The sequence below is a fragment of the Numida meleagris genome, chromosome 5, assembly GCF_002078875.1.
Source record: "Numida meleagris isolate 19003 breed g44 Domestic line chromosome 5, NumMel1.0, whole genome shotgun sequence".
Classification (NCBI taxonomy): Eukaryota; Metazoa; Chordata; class Aves; order Galliformes; family Numididae; genus Numida; species Numida meleagris.
The window spans coordinates 48,165,748-48,183,292 of record NC_034413.1 but is presented as its reverse complement, the minus strand read 5'-3'; the positions used below and the strand labels follow the sequence as shown (position 1 = coordinate 48,183,292).

Genomic DNA, 17,545 nt, shown 5'->3' with positions numbered 1-17,545 from the left:
TCGGACGGCGCGGGAGGGGCGGCGCGGGGCCGGGGCCGTGGGCGATGGCACCCGCGGGCACCCGCCGGGAGGATGGGGACAGCGGGAGCGGGGCTAAGCCGGGCGCTGGGAGCGGTGACAGCTCGGGGTGTTCGTGTGTCGGGCACAGACAGATGCGCGGGGCGGGACAGGCGGCCCGGAGCGCGGCGCGGGGACGAAGAGCAGCAGCCCCGTGCCGCCCGTCGGGGTCGGGCCGAGTACTCGCTCCCGGCCGCGCTCTGCGTTTCTCGCAGCTCTCTCGGGCCCGATCCCAGTGCCCCGTCCCTCCCCGCAGCCCCCTGGTGTCATCGCTCCGAGCGACTCTTTCCCTCGACCCACAGACTCCTCCTCCTCCATCTGCCTCGTTTGGCTGCTGCTTGTTTTACCCCCCCGAGTCTCTTCCTTTTCTTTTTTTTTCCTTTTTCCTCTTTTCCCCCTTTCTTTGTTTTTCCTCTCTTTTTTTGTTCTTTTTATTTTTTCCCCATTACTCTTCCTCTTTTTCTTGCCCCTCTCCTTCTCCTTTTCTTATTTTCTTTTTCTTACTCTTTTTCCTTGTCACCCTTTCTTCAGTTCCCACCTTTTCCTTTTTCCCCTCACTTTTCCTTCTTCTTTTTTTCCCATTTCCTTTTCGTTCTTCTTCCTCTATTTCTTATTTTATTTTTTCTTCTTCTTCTCCTTTTATTTTTTTTTTCATTTTTCATTTTTTTCTTCTTTTTTTCATTTTCCCCTCTTTATATTTTTCCTTTTTTTTTCTTCCCCAATTTTCTCCCTTTCTTCCTTCTTTTTTCCCATTTTTTCCTTTCTTTTCTTTTCCTTCATGTGTTAGTTTACTTTAATTTTCCTTTTTGTTATTGCTTTTCGTTTTTCCTTTTTTTTCTTTCACCCCTCCCTGTTTCCTCTCCCACCACTCTTGTTTATCCCCTCCTCTCCCCTCCCGCCCCCCGCAGCGCCGCACGCGAGCCGCACGCGGCCCGACAAAGCCCCGGCCCCACCCCCCACGGCCGGGGCTCAGCTGCCGCCCCCGGTCCGGCTCCAGAGGGCTCCGGGAGAGCTGTGACCGCCGGGGCGGGGGCGGCCGGGGCCGAGCAGCGAAACGCCTCTCAGTGTCCGGAGCTCCAAATCGCTCCCGGAGAAATCTCCGGGGTTTGCGGCATTATCTTAATTAAGATAATTGATTCATATTGCACCTGCGAGAGTGCGGGAGGAGGATGCCTCCTCCCCAAATAGCTCCGAGCTACGGCGAGCGGGAGCCGCGCTCCTCACTTAGCGCGTGATTTACAGCCGGGCGCTCTCCGACGTGCTGCTCGCCTCCGCCGCTCTCTCCCCGCGCAGCCGAAGGCGGTTAAAACCCCTCCAAGTGTCACCGCCGCGCCGCCGAAGCTCCCCCCGAGTTCTGGAGCGGGGAGAGCGGCACCGAACGCGGCCGTGGCCCCGGCGCCGGCGCCGGAAGAGCGGTGCGGGGCAGTGCGGGGCAGACGGTCGCGAGGCCGCTGCGGCTCGTTCTCCCCTTCCGGACGCGGCGTATTGCGTCGAGGCTTTCGCCGCTAGGTAAATGCTGCTGTTGTTTTAATTCTATAAATGTAAACTTCTATTTAGTTAATGGAAAATACATCACCACCACCGTGTAATTATCAGCTTTTTAAATGACTCTTTTAGTCGAGCACACGCAATTACGGAATCACAATAGATTGAAAATATCGTTCAAATTGATTAAAAACCAAAAACAAATCAGAGGAGTACGTACCATTAAAGCAAATGTCTAAACCGTAGCGGCAGGCCGAGCTGCAGCTTAAATAACATCAGGAGCCGCTCCGGTGTCAGAGCTCCGCCGTCATTAGGAAAAAGGATTCTTATCAGACGGGATTTAGATGCCGTTATAACTGCAAAATCTAATTATTTTTGATCCAGGCATTTACCCCCAGAGTCCCACCTTGTTTAAATAGAGTGTTTTCTTTCCTCTTGAACAAATGCATTTCCATTTGAATTAAATATTGATAATTTGACCTTTTAGTTCCTTTAACTAATCAAAAGGAGAAAAAAAATCCAAACGTGGATCCTAGTGCCTGGCCCTGGTGGGTCTTTCCGCTTGAATAGACACTGAGATTAAATGAGTCAAACTTCCTCTTTCATTGCACTCTCTTTGCACTAATTGCTTATGCAAAAATGCAGATTTGTATTAATTAGTAACTCCACTGATTACTTCGGTGGTATTTCCACGTAATAAATCATGCTGCAGACACAATTTTTGGCACGTCCCCAGTAGTGGCTCAGGATGCAATAAGTTCTCCATATTAAATAAAATCTTAGCCTAAATCTACCTTTTCGTTGCAGGTACACTGTGTACCACCTGCTGTACGCACCTGCTACGGGAAATTACCTTCTGTCCCTGGCAAGCCCTTTTCCTTCCCCTAATAATGCGCTGTTCTTCACAGGGTGTAGGCTTCAAAATGTGAATCATGAATCGCAGAATCCAAGAACTAGATAAATCTGATGTTATTTTTAACCCTTTCATATGAATAATGCTCATTTTAAAGGGTATGAAACCTATTTAAGATGCATCAGATACAGATTTTTTTCCCTTCCCTTCCTGTGCCCAGCTACTGGAGCTCCTTTTCTAACTGTTCCCCACATTGCCCAAATTATAATGTAGAAAAACATTTTTTTTCTATTTTTTTTTCTCCTTCTGCAGAGACTGAACCCTTACAAACAGGGCTGCTCAGCTGGTGTCCATGGCAGGCACTGGGTCCTCAGCAGACACAGGGCTCTTCCAGCAGCAGCATGGCACCAACATGTTGCCGACTATGCCCACGCCCCCCAAATTGTGAGCTAGTGTAAAAATCCCCAGAGTGCTCAGGCTGATTTGCTCAGTGTCTTGTGTCTACAGCTGAAAAGCCTTTCCAAAAGTTTCAAAACCCGCACCCATAAGTGTCTTCCTACCCATTCCCCTCACACAGTGTTCTCTGTACTTCACACCTTTTAGTCAATGCATCACACAATGCGGATCACAGCACGCCACACCTGCCAGCTTGGCACTTGGGAAGGGAGTAAGAGCTTCCAAAAGAAGCAGGCGCTGGTGTCCTTTCCTGTAGGTGATGACTGCGGGCACAGAGCCCCAAACCCCTTTGCCTCTCTCCTGCAGCACCTCACCCGTGCACAGGACTGCTGCTGCCAGCAGGAGCCGGCCTTTGGCCCCTGTCTAACCAGTGCAGTGGCGTGGAAGAGCAGCAAACACAGGTGCCAGCAGATTATCCAAAGCTTTGCCGAGATTAAAATCTTGTCTCAATATGAGTTATTGCATATTCTCTAAATAGAAATCTCCTTAGTGGTGGCTTTAAAAGGTCTGCTTTTGTTTTCCCCTGAGAGAAAATTGCGGTTGAACCTTAGACGTAATAGTTTACGCATTCATCCCCTATGGCCACGTGAGCCGAACATTTTGCAAATATTTTGCAGTTCCTATAAAAAATATTGGTTCTTTCAGTGCTCCTTTCTTGAAGAGATAAAGCAAAAGTCAAAACGCTCTTAGTATGTTACACAAAAAATGATCCTGATTAATTTCAGAACATGGTTACTTATTTTAGCAATATCCTGAGAACAAAGCGAGGAAGGTTAAATCAATGATCCAGTGGGATGGAAAAAGAGATTCAAATAATCGTTAAATCTTATTACATAATGCGGCTTTGTTTTTACCTCTCAGAGTGAGTTCACACCTAAGTTTGGGCTCTGAGTGCTCCACAGCGAGCTGGGCATGATGGAGCATCAGTCATTTCCCATCACAGCCCAGTGTAACCTTAACATCTGTAGGACCAAACTGGTCAGATGACACTCCTGCTAAGCATTGCTAATGTATAGAAGGATATTCTTCGTTATATACAGCACCACGTTTTGAGTAATTGTCTTCTGAAGTCATTCCTATAATCGCCCTCCAAGTTACCCCCATAACTGCCACCAGTGTGCAACAGTGCAGGATACTCCCAAGAATGTTGTCACCTGGAACGGCTCTTTGGGGACACTCCTGGGACATCCCAGCTGTGAGCGTGCTTTGCCCAGCACTCAGCTGGCACTCAGGATGGTGCCTCATCCTCTTAGCCTCAAAGGACAAAATGAGTATCAGGTAACAACTCTTGATAATTTTTACCAATGACAAGGTACTTGATCTTAAATTAAATCTCCACTGAACCTTGTGCATGTCATCCTCTGAGTGTTAGGGAAGATGTGATTGTTCTCCTCAGCCTTGCCTAGTGCTAGCACTGCATGGCATTTACGGGAGGATACAGAGGGAATTAGAGTCATTGCATTGCATTGCTCCTGCTAGCAAAGCCTGCAAACAAATCCATACTGTATCAGTTATCTCTGGAGCAAACTCCTTCATGGAATGGTGGTTTGAAGCTGAAGAAGCAACAAATGAAGACATTTGGTACTGAGCCTCCAACGCCCTTTTCTTCTACTTCCCACTCTGACTGAAGTCTTGTACTATCTTAACTCTTTCTATTGTAATTATGACTTGTTTTCATTTATTGTCATACCCCCAAACTCCCTCCCCCACTAACTGGGAGCAGTCTTAATATTCACTTCAATTAGTTATATACTTGCTAAGACCCTAGGACAGACACCCTGCACAATATGCACAAAATTAGTCTGTGATAACACTCTGAGGACTCTCAAAGTCAAGAGAGTCAAGTATCCACTAGGATTAAAAAGAAGACTGAAATACAAAATATTTTATTATAGATTCTTGTGCAAAATTAACTTTCTGTGAAATTTCAGTAGGGAAGATGTAAGGAGCCAAGCGTCTGAGACTTATAAGCCTTGTTCTGGTGCTCAGTGTACGAAAACTGATTGACTCAAAGTAACTGTGGAGTAAACCAAGAGGCTAGGAATGATGTACGTGCTGCAGGCTGCTGGGTGTTCTCCAGAGGAAGGCTGGCCTTACAAAGTCATGGCAAGAGCAGTCAGTGAAGCAATGGCTAAGGGTATTCTGGAGAAAAAGGTCCTGAACGCAGAGTTTCAGCCCAAGGCTTTGGGAGAGAGCAGGCTTCTGAGGTGCTGGGATTGGAGCATGTGCTGCCATGCACACACACATCTCTCCTGTGCCCAGGCAGACCTGTAAGGACTCTTGCCCAGGAAAGCTAGTCGTCTTCTGAGTTCAGAGGTCCTGGAAAGCTGTAGCTCTCTGCTCTACATTAGTTCTCTTGGCAGAATTTTCTGCTTGTAACTGAGCATTTCTTTGGTTGATGTGGATTCCCATGAGAGGAGGAACATGTTGGTAAATCACAACTGAGCTCCAGTTACATGCCACTATAATAACATAAATATTTACTCATTTTGTCCCTCTTCACCCTTGTAAGAGGATAAGAGCATCTGGCCCTTTGTTAGCAGTCTATTGTCGATTTGCTAGAGCATCTACTTGTTTATGCTAACTTATACAAGAACACATAAATAATTTTCCTCTCCACTTTTTGCAGAGCACAGCCACTGCTGAAGTTAAGTGTTAAACCTGCCCTCCAAAAGGGAGTGGAGAGCTCTCATCCAAGGGCTCACAGAGCTGTACGAGGCAGTGGAGAACAAATCTATGGGTTTTGCATTTCCATATATTTATCCTGGCACTTCATGCTGCAGTGTGTGCTACAATCTTTTTGGCAATGAAGGAAACCTCAACATCAGAAGTGGTGTGCTGGAGAATGAGACCTAGCATCTTTTCAAATAGACTCAGAGTGTTAGTGGAAGCAGAAATATGGAGCGTAGCAGTAAGATGTATTTTTAAAGATCTGTTTCAGACTGGGATTTGCTGTTCTTCTGTATTCATCTCATCTTTAGCTAGACTGGTGCTCTGCAAAGCTATCAGTAAATAGAAGGACTGTGTATTCTTTCTGAGATTAATTTAAAGCTTTATGCTGTCTGTGTTTTTATTTAGAGGGAGAAATCTAACTTAAGAGAAATTATTCCTACCAGAATTCAAAGCAACTCTCAGCTCTTTTTTTTTTCCTTTAATACTATTTTAATACTAGAAGGTTCAAACAGCAAGAATTTCTCTCTGAATAAATTTGTATTTCTATAATAAATTATACTTGAAAGGATAAAATGTGGGTATAGTCAGAGTCTCTGCATTTTCAGTTGGTGTCAAGTGTATAAAGTTCTTAGGTAATTTATAGCCCATTTCTTCTACAATATATTCACAAATAGTTAGAAGTTTATTGGATCTGCTTGATTTCAGATGATCTGTCGAGACTTTGGGGCAGCTCATTCAATAGGTAACACGAGCTGTGCATGAGGCTGCAGGGGTCTGTGTGCCCCACAGCAGAACTGCTGCACCCCCAGTCCTCGGTGCACAGCTTTGCTCTGAAAAAAACAGTCTGAATGTGACAGTGTAGGTGTACACGACTTCAGGGGCACCAAGGATCTTAGTAAATGCAGGGTGATTGCTTACACATCTCCTAACTCACAAATCTACAGAGCTCAAAGCCAGGCGTTATCTCGCTGAGCTTTTAAAAGAGATAAACACTCCATTTTCGCTGCCTTTTCATGTGGAGTCAGATAAATGTAACAGCTTGCTGCTTCTCAGAGAGGGAGGGCTCATTCCCTCTGCCTGTTTTTCCATTCCTCCCTTTCCTTTGCTCTTACTGCAGTAACTTGTCCCTCTTTGTGAGCTGGAGCTGGTGGGACAGCTCAGAAACCCCCTCACCACCACATGAGTTACTGAGGCTCAGCACAGATTGATAGGGTGCTGGTGTTTGGCAGGGAAGGGTAGCTGGGAGCAGGATAAAGGGAGACCTGGAACAAGAGGGTGGGAGGAGGCCCTTGCTTTTTCTGCTGCAATGAGATGCTGCACTGAGTCCCTGTGTCTTAGGGAGCTGTACCATTTTGGCCATTTTCTCCTCTCTACTGAAGTATGCAGGATAGACCTGCTGAACGCACAACTGGCATGACTTCTACCCAGATGGCTTAAGCCCACTTCATTACCTGTGCACTGCATCACCCACTTGTGATGTGCCTTCTTCTCACACCCTCCTGTATCACCCTGTGCTAGCCCAGCCTGAAGGACAGGCAGCACAGGGCTGCTTAGCTCTACATTTTAGTTTGAAGAGATAAAAGTATCATAGAATACTTTTTGTTGGAAGGGACCTTAGAGTCCTTTCAGTTCCAATCCCCTGCCATGGGCAGGGCTGCTACCCACCAGATCAGGCTGCCCAGGGCCCCATCCCACCTGGCCTCAAATGCCTCCAGGGATGGGACATCCACTCTTTATGGATTCTCTGGGCAACTTGATGTAGCTTTCATGTGGTAGCTGCACTGTTTGAATCAGAAAGCAAACCAGCAAGTTCCATGGGGAGGAAAATCTCTGTTCACATTTGTATTTGTTTGCATTAATATCTTTCTCACACACATTCTAGAACTGAAATAGCAATGCCCCCTGCTTTCCATTTGTTTGTTTATAAGTAGGTTTGTATGTGTATATGTGTTGAAGAATAACAATGTATGTATCTCAGGCTATAATTATCCTTCGTTATTTACAGTTTACTATAGTTCCCAAGGAAGATCTATTAGAAACTAGAACCTTATCATCTTCAGTCTTACAGAGGGAAAATTAAAGGCAATCTAATCCATTACCTCAAGGCAAGGAATGTGCTGGAAAGCTGAACAATGAATTTTCATAAACCAGCAAATAATATGTATGTAATTATGTGTTGTCTCAGAGAAGCCAAATTCACAAACCACCTTTGAGTTTGTGAAAATACAAAATGCTCCTCTCTTGGAAGTATTTTCCAGATTTTTTTTTCCATTTTGCTCTCAAGCATTATGTTGAAGAATCTAAATGTCAAACAACCATCGTACCTAGTGAATGTCATCTATATTTTAGCTTGCCTATTACCTACGTGTATTTCCATTTTCTCAGGCCCTTTTATCAACTGCAACACTACTGAACTTCTTTCAAATACAAGAGTCTATGAGCAAAAAGGATGTTACTAAGAACGATTTACAACTGCTGCTTTCTGAAAAGATAATCAGTTCACTTTGAATAGTGCTATACTTCCATTGCAGCTCTGCAACAACACGTGGAAACACATTTTTGAAATATTAGTGGAAAATACCGAGGACTTTCTAGTGACATGAATATTTACACTTTTAAACTTCATGCCTAGTAAATATTAAAATAGATATGTATATATTTGCTTCACAGTTGTCAACGGTTTACAGGCAGGTTCGGCCTGGTTCCGCGACTAATGGGGCAGAGGGACCCATGGACCCATGCCCCAGGAAAGGGAAAAGGGAAAAAGGGTAGGGAGATGGGCCTAAGAATAAAACAGGCAATGATCTGAGGAGAAACAAACGAATTTACTAAATAAGATATCAGAATGCAAAATAACACGATATAATACAATATAATTACAATTGAAGCTAATAAATCTAATAAAATGAGAGAGAGTGTCCAAAAATCCAAAAGGCCTTACTCTAATGCTGGCGGCAAGACAGCTAGGGAGAGAGATGCTGCCGGTATGAGCAGACAGGAAGAGAAGGCCAAAAAGGGGACATCTCGTGATATGTGAATAATTTTTATCTTTCCCTCTGAATGGAAAACAGTAACAGAACAGAGAACAGTCCTCTGGGAAGCGTAGTTCTTCTTCTCTTCTGAGAACCAGGTACCTGGAACTATTCACTATCCACGGAACTGGAGCATTAACTCTTTAACTCCCAGTACACTACATGATGTTACGATGTGGAATACCAATAACCAAAAATCATAAAACCATGACAACAGTGAATTACAGTAAAAGTAGACTTCTGTCTTAAAAGGCTAAGTAGTGATTTTGGATAGATTCCTATTGATTTAACGACAACTGAATGGGTGTGAATCTGCAGTCAGTAGCAGTTAGAGCTGGACAAGAAGAAATTACCAGTATATAATAATTTGGTGGCAGATGGCAATTTTTACAAAAAATCTAGAAATTAGGTGTTGGAAACTTGTTCATATTCCTTTCTCATCAGTAGCTGTAGCTTCTCGTGAAGACTGATAAAAATGTCTTCAGTATGATCCAAATTGCACATAAGCCTCAGGGTTTCACTTTGTGCCTTTTGATGCATCTCTGATCAGGCTTTATTTTGGAATGTGTGATGGTATCACATTATCATCAACCATTACCAGTAAGCGCTAATGTTAATTACACTAAGCACAATTCTCCAGTTGGTCCATCTGTTAGTCATTTCTTCTGATATCTATTTTTGTCTGGGGTTTCCTCTTCCTTCCAGTTTTCTTCTGGCTTTATTTAAGTAATGGTACACTTTTTCTCTTTTTCTTTAAATTACATTTCATGTTTTCAAGTGATTTTTTAGATTACTTCAACGTGTAGTTTTAATGTTATGTTATGGTTCTACATCTGAACGTTTAACAACTTTCACATCTTGCTTTTCATACAGCATATATCTTGAAAAATCAGTCTCAGTGTGTTTTCATAAGAAGTTGGGCTGGGCCACAAAAATGATCCAGAGTGGAACACCTCTCCTAGGAGGACAGGCTGAGAGATCTGGGGCTGTTCAGCATGCAGAAGAGAACGCTCCAGGGAGACCTGAGCACGGCCTTTCAGTATCTAAAGGGGGGGTTGTAAGAAAGGAGACAGACTCCTTAGCAGGGGCTGTTGTGACAGGACAAGGGGAAATTATTTCAAACTAAAAGAGAGGAGATTTAGATTGAATATAAGGAAGAAGTTTTTTTATGATAAGGTGAAGGTGATAGTGAAGGATCAGCACAGGTTACCCAGAGATGTGATGGATCCCTCGTCCCTGGGGACACTCAAAGTCAGGCTGGATGGGGGTCTCAGTAACCTGATTGAGCTGTAGGAGTCCCTGCTCATTGCAGGGCAGTTGGACTTGATGCCCTTTAAGGGTCCCTTCCAACTCAAACGATTTCATGATTCTATGATCCTTTGCCATCATCACGTAAGAACTAATATGTTTTTTTATTTCCCTTGCTATGTTTGCCATTCTTTTTTCAAATCATTTTCAGCTAAAAATGGTATTTCCATCTTTACTTGTGGTGGGAGCTCGGTTCTGTCACCGACTCGGGAATAGCCGGGAAAAGCGCAGACTGTCAGCCCGCAGCTCCACGACCAAGTCCCATACAGCTCGTGGTCTTCGAGGCCGATGCGCGGGCGCGTAGCACCGCGCAGCACTCTGGGGCCAGCGCATGGCTGGACGCGCAGCTCCCTCTGCAGGGCGGCCGGGAAATCCCCGGTAGGGCTCCCCAACCCAACGGCCGGCCAGGGGAGCTGCCTGCTGGAAATGTAGTCTGTACGGTTCAACATAAACATATGAATTACATTTCCCCTCTTCTTCAGCTGTGTCTCAGCCTTTCCTCAGCGGACACCGTGCTGCACTGTTGCTCGCAACGTCTGGGGATGTAATTTGAAGAACATTATAGAGAAATATGAATAGCTGTTTTCAGGACAGTTTTAGACATTGCCAGCGGAACACAAAGCATATTTGGAAAGAGATGTTTAGGGGCACAGATATGCCTCCCTTCCCCGCATCAGCAGGGGTTAAACAGTGAATCAGCCTGAAAAAAAACCACCAAGTTTTGTCTGTAAAATGTGACTTAATAAATGTCGAGGTGAGGTGAGGTTCTGGCTGAGTGTAGGGCCTGGGAAAATAAGCATTGCAGAAACAGTTGTCTGCTGTGTTTTGCAAAGCCATAGGATTGGCACAGTGATGTGTGAACGCCTGGTTCTTAAATGTGGAGGAGGCAGAGGTATTTAAGGTCTTATAAGTTGGCATCTGCTATTCAGTTTCATGTTTGGAAAGGTAAATTTGGACACATCTTTCCACGTATCTGTGTTAAGGTTCTGTGAGGTAAGGGAAGGCAAGTCAGAAGGAGTTTAATATTCAAACTACCTGGGCAATAGGGCAGTTAAGGGCTAAACCCTTCTTAAGGGCTGAGGCTGGGTCAAGTTTATGATGAGCAGATAGCAAAGGTGTTTCCCTGCAGTGGTTTGAGAGGTTTTCCCAGAGCATCAGGTAGGATGTGATTTGAATTCCTTAGCCTTTTTTTTTTTTCTTTTGGAAGGGGGTGGGGGAGTGATGGAGAGGAAAGGGCTATACTGGTGCCTTTAATTTTCCTAAAAGCTAGAGTTTGGAAAAATGCTTCTTGCTGTAAGATCCTCAGAGGGCAGTGATGTGCTGAGGGGAAAGAAGATGAGTGCCTAATGCTCAAGTAGCTTTTTCTCAGATAATTCTTTACATCTTTTTCTTAGGGTTAGACTTAGGGCAAGGGTTAAGATTAGACCTGGAAAGTAAGGTCTGCTGAGGTGAGGAGACTGTACTGCTACATCCCTAAGTTTGCAGTAGCTTAAGGAGGCTTTTATTATGTCTGTCTAAAGGCTCATGCCCAGTTACAGGGCAGGAAGCAGCACAAAGCTGGAACCAGTAGACGTGAGTGTCTTGGACTTCAAGCAGCCATGAATTTCTGGAGCTTGATCTGGGCTGCTGTTAGGGTCTGGAAATCTGCAGAAGCAAGTTCTATGCTGAAGTCTTCAAGCCCGGTGCAGTTAGCTTGGGGTTGATTGTTAAAGACTTAAAGACCTTATTTTTTTTGGACAGCAGGTGGTGCTTGGTTTTCATGAGAGCACAGGAAACTGATCAAAACAGTCCCAGAATTGTAGCTTTCTTGCCTTCGTTAAACCCTAGTGACTTCCCTCTTCAAGGAAACAATAGCTAACAACTCACAACTGGGGAGAAAGGAAACCTTCTGAGATCAGGAAGAGTAGACATCGCTTCATCAGATCTCACCAGGATGTTCCTGAGAAATGAAGGCAAGACCTGTAGATTTCCTGATTGCTGGCTTCATCTGCATGTTGTGAAAGATTCTTATAACTCAGCTTTTAGAAAGAAGATCTCCCCATATCATAGAACACAGAACCACCTCCTAGTTACTGAAAGGTTGCTGTGAAGAATCTCATGACTCCAAAGCTTTTTCTTCTCCAGGCTGAACAAGCCCACATCCCCCAGCTCTTGCCACAGGACACGTGCTCCCAGGGAGAGAAGGGAGCTATGTGTGCAGGCTCTGACAGGTACAATAGTGCAGCATGCTTTCAGAACTGAAACTCCTTCTGTGATGTAGCATCCTGCAGCAGGTGCTACATTCTACCTGTTTATCACTGAGGGCTTTCAGGTCAAGTTACGTGATTGTAGGCTTTTGCCGTGGTATTGTCAGCTGTGCAAATCACCAGATCCGAGATTAATCAGAGCGAGAAGCATGCAGGTGGTTGCATTTTCAGCAAATTATGATCAGGATGATTACGATCAGGGATATGAGCCTTTGTCCTCGGAGCTCTTCTCTCTGCATCTGAGAGCTATGGCCATGTTTCCAAGCTTTCCCACGTGGACGGGGGTCCTTCAAAACAAGAAAGGAGCTATGTCTGAAAGGCTCTGATACTCCCATAAAACTATCACACACTTGTGAGAGAGGAAGATTTCCTTTGAAATAGCATCCTTTGGCAGTTACTGCATTCGGTGCCAGGCCCTGTAATGCGAAGCGCACCCCAGTCTGTGCAGGAAGCTGTGGCTCCTGCAAACATCACTCTGCATGGCACCTGATGCATGAGTGCATATGCAGCTAACCACTATGAACCCACTCATAATGCTGAGAAGTTTAAAATCTGAATTCCTCTTTAAGACGTTCCTTTATTGATGGGATCTGAATTTTCTTTTCTGAAAGAGCTAATGTTGCCTAGACACAACATACATAGATTGACACTTGGCAGAAGGCTTACAGGTTCCAGATGCTGGTACCACTCTTCAAAACCCCAAACCAGCCGTTCTCATTTAGTTGCCAAAAGGTGGGTTTTGTCATGTTCGGCCCCGCGCTTCCCGTCGAGGCTCGGTCCCCCCGCAGGTGGTGTTCCCGGCGCTGACACGCGGTGGTGCTGCAGCCCCGAGCTTCGCGGTGCTCCGTAGCCGCCGCGCTGTGCTCGGTGCGGTCCTCTCCCTTTGCAGGCAGCGTTGGGGCCAGGGCTGATGCAGGCAATGTCCCGTTCCCCTCGGAGACCCCGAGGGCATCCTTACCCACATCGCTGAGCAACCATCATCCAGTAGTTCTTCAGTGAATAATACTAACCATGATACGCTCACCCCTCCTGGCTTCTCAGCAGGGTTGGCCTCTATGCTCGCGGATATTCCGCTGCCTGCTTTGCTCTGAGAGGCATCCAGCCTGCCCTTGCACTGCCCGGACACTTGACATATACTGACGCTTGGTTTTGTCCCCAGCTATTCCTTCTAGGTATCATCGTGTGAAAACAGACACTGCATGTGATCCTTGAGGGATCAGCAAAGCTTTCCTGTTGCAAACAAGGTGCATTCCTATGTGGGAGGCAGCTGGTGATGTGGCGAGGAGCTGCTCCCTTATCCCTACCCTCCTGGCTCAGCCTTCCACCTTTGCAAAACATCAGGCAGGAAATAACCTGTAGGGACAAATGATATTAATTATTAGGACAGAGTTACTTGTTTTAAGTGCGGATTCTTGGCATTAATACAAAAAATCATCAGGGTATATCACTGTAATTAAATAGAATCTGTTCCCTCCTCCCCAAAGATTTCCCTTTAAATCTAACTTATTTTTAATTTTATTTCTTAAAAATAAAGGCCCAAAGAAGCTGCAGCTTGCTCAGTGTAAGCATGAGCTAGAAGCATGACCACTCATAGGGGCTTAATGGGAAGCCATCAGATTGCAGGCTCAAAAAACCCCACACTCCTTCTGATGAAAGGCAGTGGACATACAAACAGCATAGAAATGAGATGGAGAAGCACAGTGAATGTGCTCCTGCAGCAGCAGTGGAGGCACTGAGCTGATGTGGAAAGTCTGTCTGCCTTACTAGGCAGTAAAATATGTTCTTACTTGGTGGTACCCTGTGGTGAAAGCCTCAAAACATATGGTAGGATCATTTTTGGTTTTGGACACATGTTCTAATGCTGTTTAACATGCAAGCTTCAGATTTCATTGGTCTTAGTAGATAAAAGTGAGCTTATAACATCCTGCTGCATTGCGGAGGCTGATTTTATGTGTGGACATTGGAGTTGGGACAGATGGAGGGAATTATGCTCTAGCAGGAAAAAAAGAGATGTCCACCATTGAGTTATGAATGGGAGAAATTAGAACATATACCACTTATTCAAGCTCTTTAAAAAAAATAAAGAGAAAGAAAGAAAGAAAGAAAGAAAGAAAGAAAGAAAGAAAGAAAGAAAGAAAGAAAGAAAGAAAGAAAGAAAGAAAGAAAGAAAGAAAGAAAGAAANAAAGAAAGAAAGAAAGAAAGAAAGAAAGAAAGAAAGAAAGAAAGAAAGAAAGAAAGAAAGAAAGAAAGAAAGAAAGAAAGAAAGAAAGAAAGAATGGAATAAAAAAAGAATGGAATAAAAAAAGAAAGGAAGAATGGAATAAAAAAAGAAAGGAAGGAAGGAAGGAAGGAAGGAAGGAAGGAAGGAAGGAAGGAAGGAAGGAAGGAAGGAAGGAAGGAAGGAAGAAAATGAAAACAAGTCTGAAAGTTCCCTTCACTATCTGAACAGAGTGTTGCTTTTCCCACAAGAAATACGTGTTTGTTTGGTTTGATTTTCTTCATTCGTTTTCATCATTGCTGTAGTTTTCTCTTTCTTTCTACATCTGAAGGTTGGATATAGAAGACTTTTGGTTTAACCTTTGCCTGTGGAACAGATATAAAGTTTTTTTTCCTTTGCATCCTGAGGTCTGTCCTTTTAACCAAAGGATTATATTACATGTCATTTTCCCCTGGAAATTAGAGAGCAACTGTGGCTCTTCTGGGAAGTGAGGGAATGTAACATGGTCTATCTGACAGACTGACAATGTTTTGCTGAACTCTTCTTGAGAATTGTGTCCCAGTTTACTTTAAATCAGTTTTAAATTCAATGCCAAACATTTCTTGATCTTTGTTATTTCAGTCTAACATATACCTGGTCATCTGTAAGTCAATAATTTACAGGTTGTATGCAGATTGTACTTGTATATCCTGTTATTTCTGCTTAAACTCAGGGTCTATCATAGCATGGGAGAACTCCAGGAGGATTTTGCCACAGTTCTCTAAGAGCATGCTTCTGTGATTAATTCCAGTGCTTTTATTAGGAAGAGGTGATTTTTAAAAAATGTACTCTCTATTCATATTCACAGAGATATGTTAGGCTCAGACACATAGCATTTCTTCTTCATTTTGTGGAAAAAGATGTATTTCTTTCTGTCTTTTCACTACAAAAGGTATGTTCCATCACAGCCTAGCAATGTGAAAAGTAAGCAAATCTTGCCTTAGACTGCCACTTAGAGTATAAAACATGCTCACTCACATGATTTAAATTAACCACACAAGACAGCCTGAGATGGACCTCAAAACAAACCTTCCTATAAAATGCACACAAATAACATTAATGTTATTATAATGCAAGTCTTCCTGCAGGATAACAAGAAAACTGGTAATAGTGCTGAGTTAACTGACAAAGTAGAATCCGGCAGCAAAGAACTACGTCTCCTGCCAGGACAGGCAATCGGCTGTGTGGGCTGTGTTCAGGGGATAGAGGGAAGAGGATAATCCCATTCACAGCCAAAATGAGCACTCTCTGAGGAAGCCTTGTGGGCTGGCAGAAGTCTCTGATGATGAATAGGGCGACATGACCCTCCTGGGAAGAGCAACTGTATGCAAACACTCCTGCACAGACCTCCTGGTCACTGCACCATGGCCCAAACCCAGCCCATCACTCCCACGCTGACCTTCACTGTTCTTTTGGGCCAACCTCCCTACTCCTGTGGAAGAAATAGCTGTGGGATACAGCGCTGTTTCTCAGCCATGACTCAGACTCTCAACTGTAGCACCGGTATTTCTCCCACTCAAATGTTCTTCAAGACCCTCCGCTGTTTCCTGATCCAAAAGAAAACTTTCCTTCTGGAAGTTGATTTGTTTGATTATTTTTGTTGTAGATCACATTTGCAGACCACTAAAGTGCACAAAGGGAATGCGGCCAGACACTTTCTCTATGCCTTGTGTTCTGGCTGAACCCTCTAAACAAAGCTATAGCCCTCAAAGTAAATTTTGTTTCTCTTACCCTGACTTTTTTTTTTTCCCTCCTCCAGCTGCTCAAGAAGTGAGGCTGTAGCTTGTGGAAAGAAAATTGTATTGTTTTCCTGTCTCCATGTTTTTTTCCCTTTTTAGGGGAAGTAATATGCATTTACCATCTAGTTTATATTTTTTAAGCTGTCTATTGCAAAAACAGTGATGTGGATTTCCCAAATCTCTCAACGTGTGGACTCACCTCTTTATGCAGTAGAACCCCATGATGATTCATGGCCTGGCACTTTTGGGCTGGTTCAGAGGCTGCTGCACTGATGTAATGCTGCCTGGTCCTTCATGTTATACCAACTGCACAATTCCCACTGCACTGCCATTGTGAATGTTCATGCTCTGGGAGAACAGTGCATGGAAACAGCTTGCTGTCCTTCAGGAGAGGTAGGCTTTCTCTGCTGTAAAAGCATACACCATGAAAGTAGATGTTACCTGGATGTTTTTTTCCTTAAAACATTACTTTGTTATAGCTTCATATATCAATGTTATAGCTTCCATATATCAATGGAAGGAGAGGAGAGAAAAGAAGAAAAAAAGGAGGGGAAATGAGAAAGGGACAAAGAAAAGGAAAAGCAAAAAGGAGAAGGAAAAGGAGGAGAAGGAAGAGAAAGAAGGAAGAAAAAGAGGGCATTTTGAGTACAAAGCTAAAGGAGATCCACATCCTGCCAGGTTGCCTGGGCTGGCTCTGCTCACCGTGCTGAGAGGTCTCCAGGGTCTGTCCAAAGAAAATATGTCTCTCCCAGCTGAGTGTCTGTCTTTTTCAGAAATGTGCAGGGTTTGAGAAGGCTGTACTTGTGCCTCCCCTGTGCTGGTAGGCTGTCATGCATGAAGCAATTGAAAGGTGCAGTCGTGTGCCCATGCTATTCTTGAAGCATAAATCCTGTTTCTCTCGGTCAAAGTGAGACAGCCATGAGCTATGGTTGAGGGAGCACATGAAAACAGAATAGGTTTTGGTCCGAACGGTGCTTGCATGGTTTTGAGAGTGAATAAAAAGCCAGTGAAACATGCTCAGGAGGCTCTGTGCCATTCTGACAGCAGCCACGTGGCACAGGGTGCCTGGGTTGTGCCAGAAGGCACAGCATGGGCCTCAGCAGCGCCTCAGCACCACCCTGGGCAGTCTCTGGGCCTCCTCCATCAGGTAAAAATTTTCCCCTCCAAAAGCAAGCTGTGTCTGTGCCCCCTGCCCAGCAGTGGAGCTGGTGTAAGGCTGTGCCTTCCCGCTGCTGAATGGGAGGAAAGGCAGTGTGCGGGGGGCACATCCGGTTTTGCAGGCACAGGGGGGCTGGAGCAGCGTGCCTCTTGCACTGTCACTGTCCTGCTCTGTGAGGTGCTGAGCTAGGTGCAGGGAAAGGGGCTTTTCAGGGAGTTAGGCTTCCTGCAGTGGTCAGGAGAGAACACCGCATTTCTCCAGTTGGGTGAAGGGCTCATT

The 17,545-nt window shown here is 44.6% G+C and overlaps 1 long non-coding RNA gene across 1 annotated transcript; it reads right to left on the bottom strand.

Annotated features, from left to right (window-relative positions):
- Window positions 11,339-17,117, bottom strand: LOC110399299. The gene is made up of 3 exons (XR_002439085.1): window positions 16,810-17,117; window positions 16,307-16,514; window positions 11,339-13,463 (listed from the first exon to the last, which is right to left on the bottom strand). It is a non-coding gene; the product is annotated as an uncharacterized LOC110399299 (long non-coding RNA).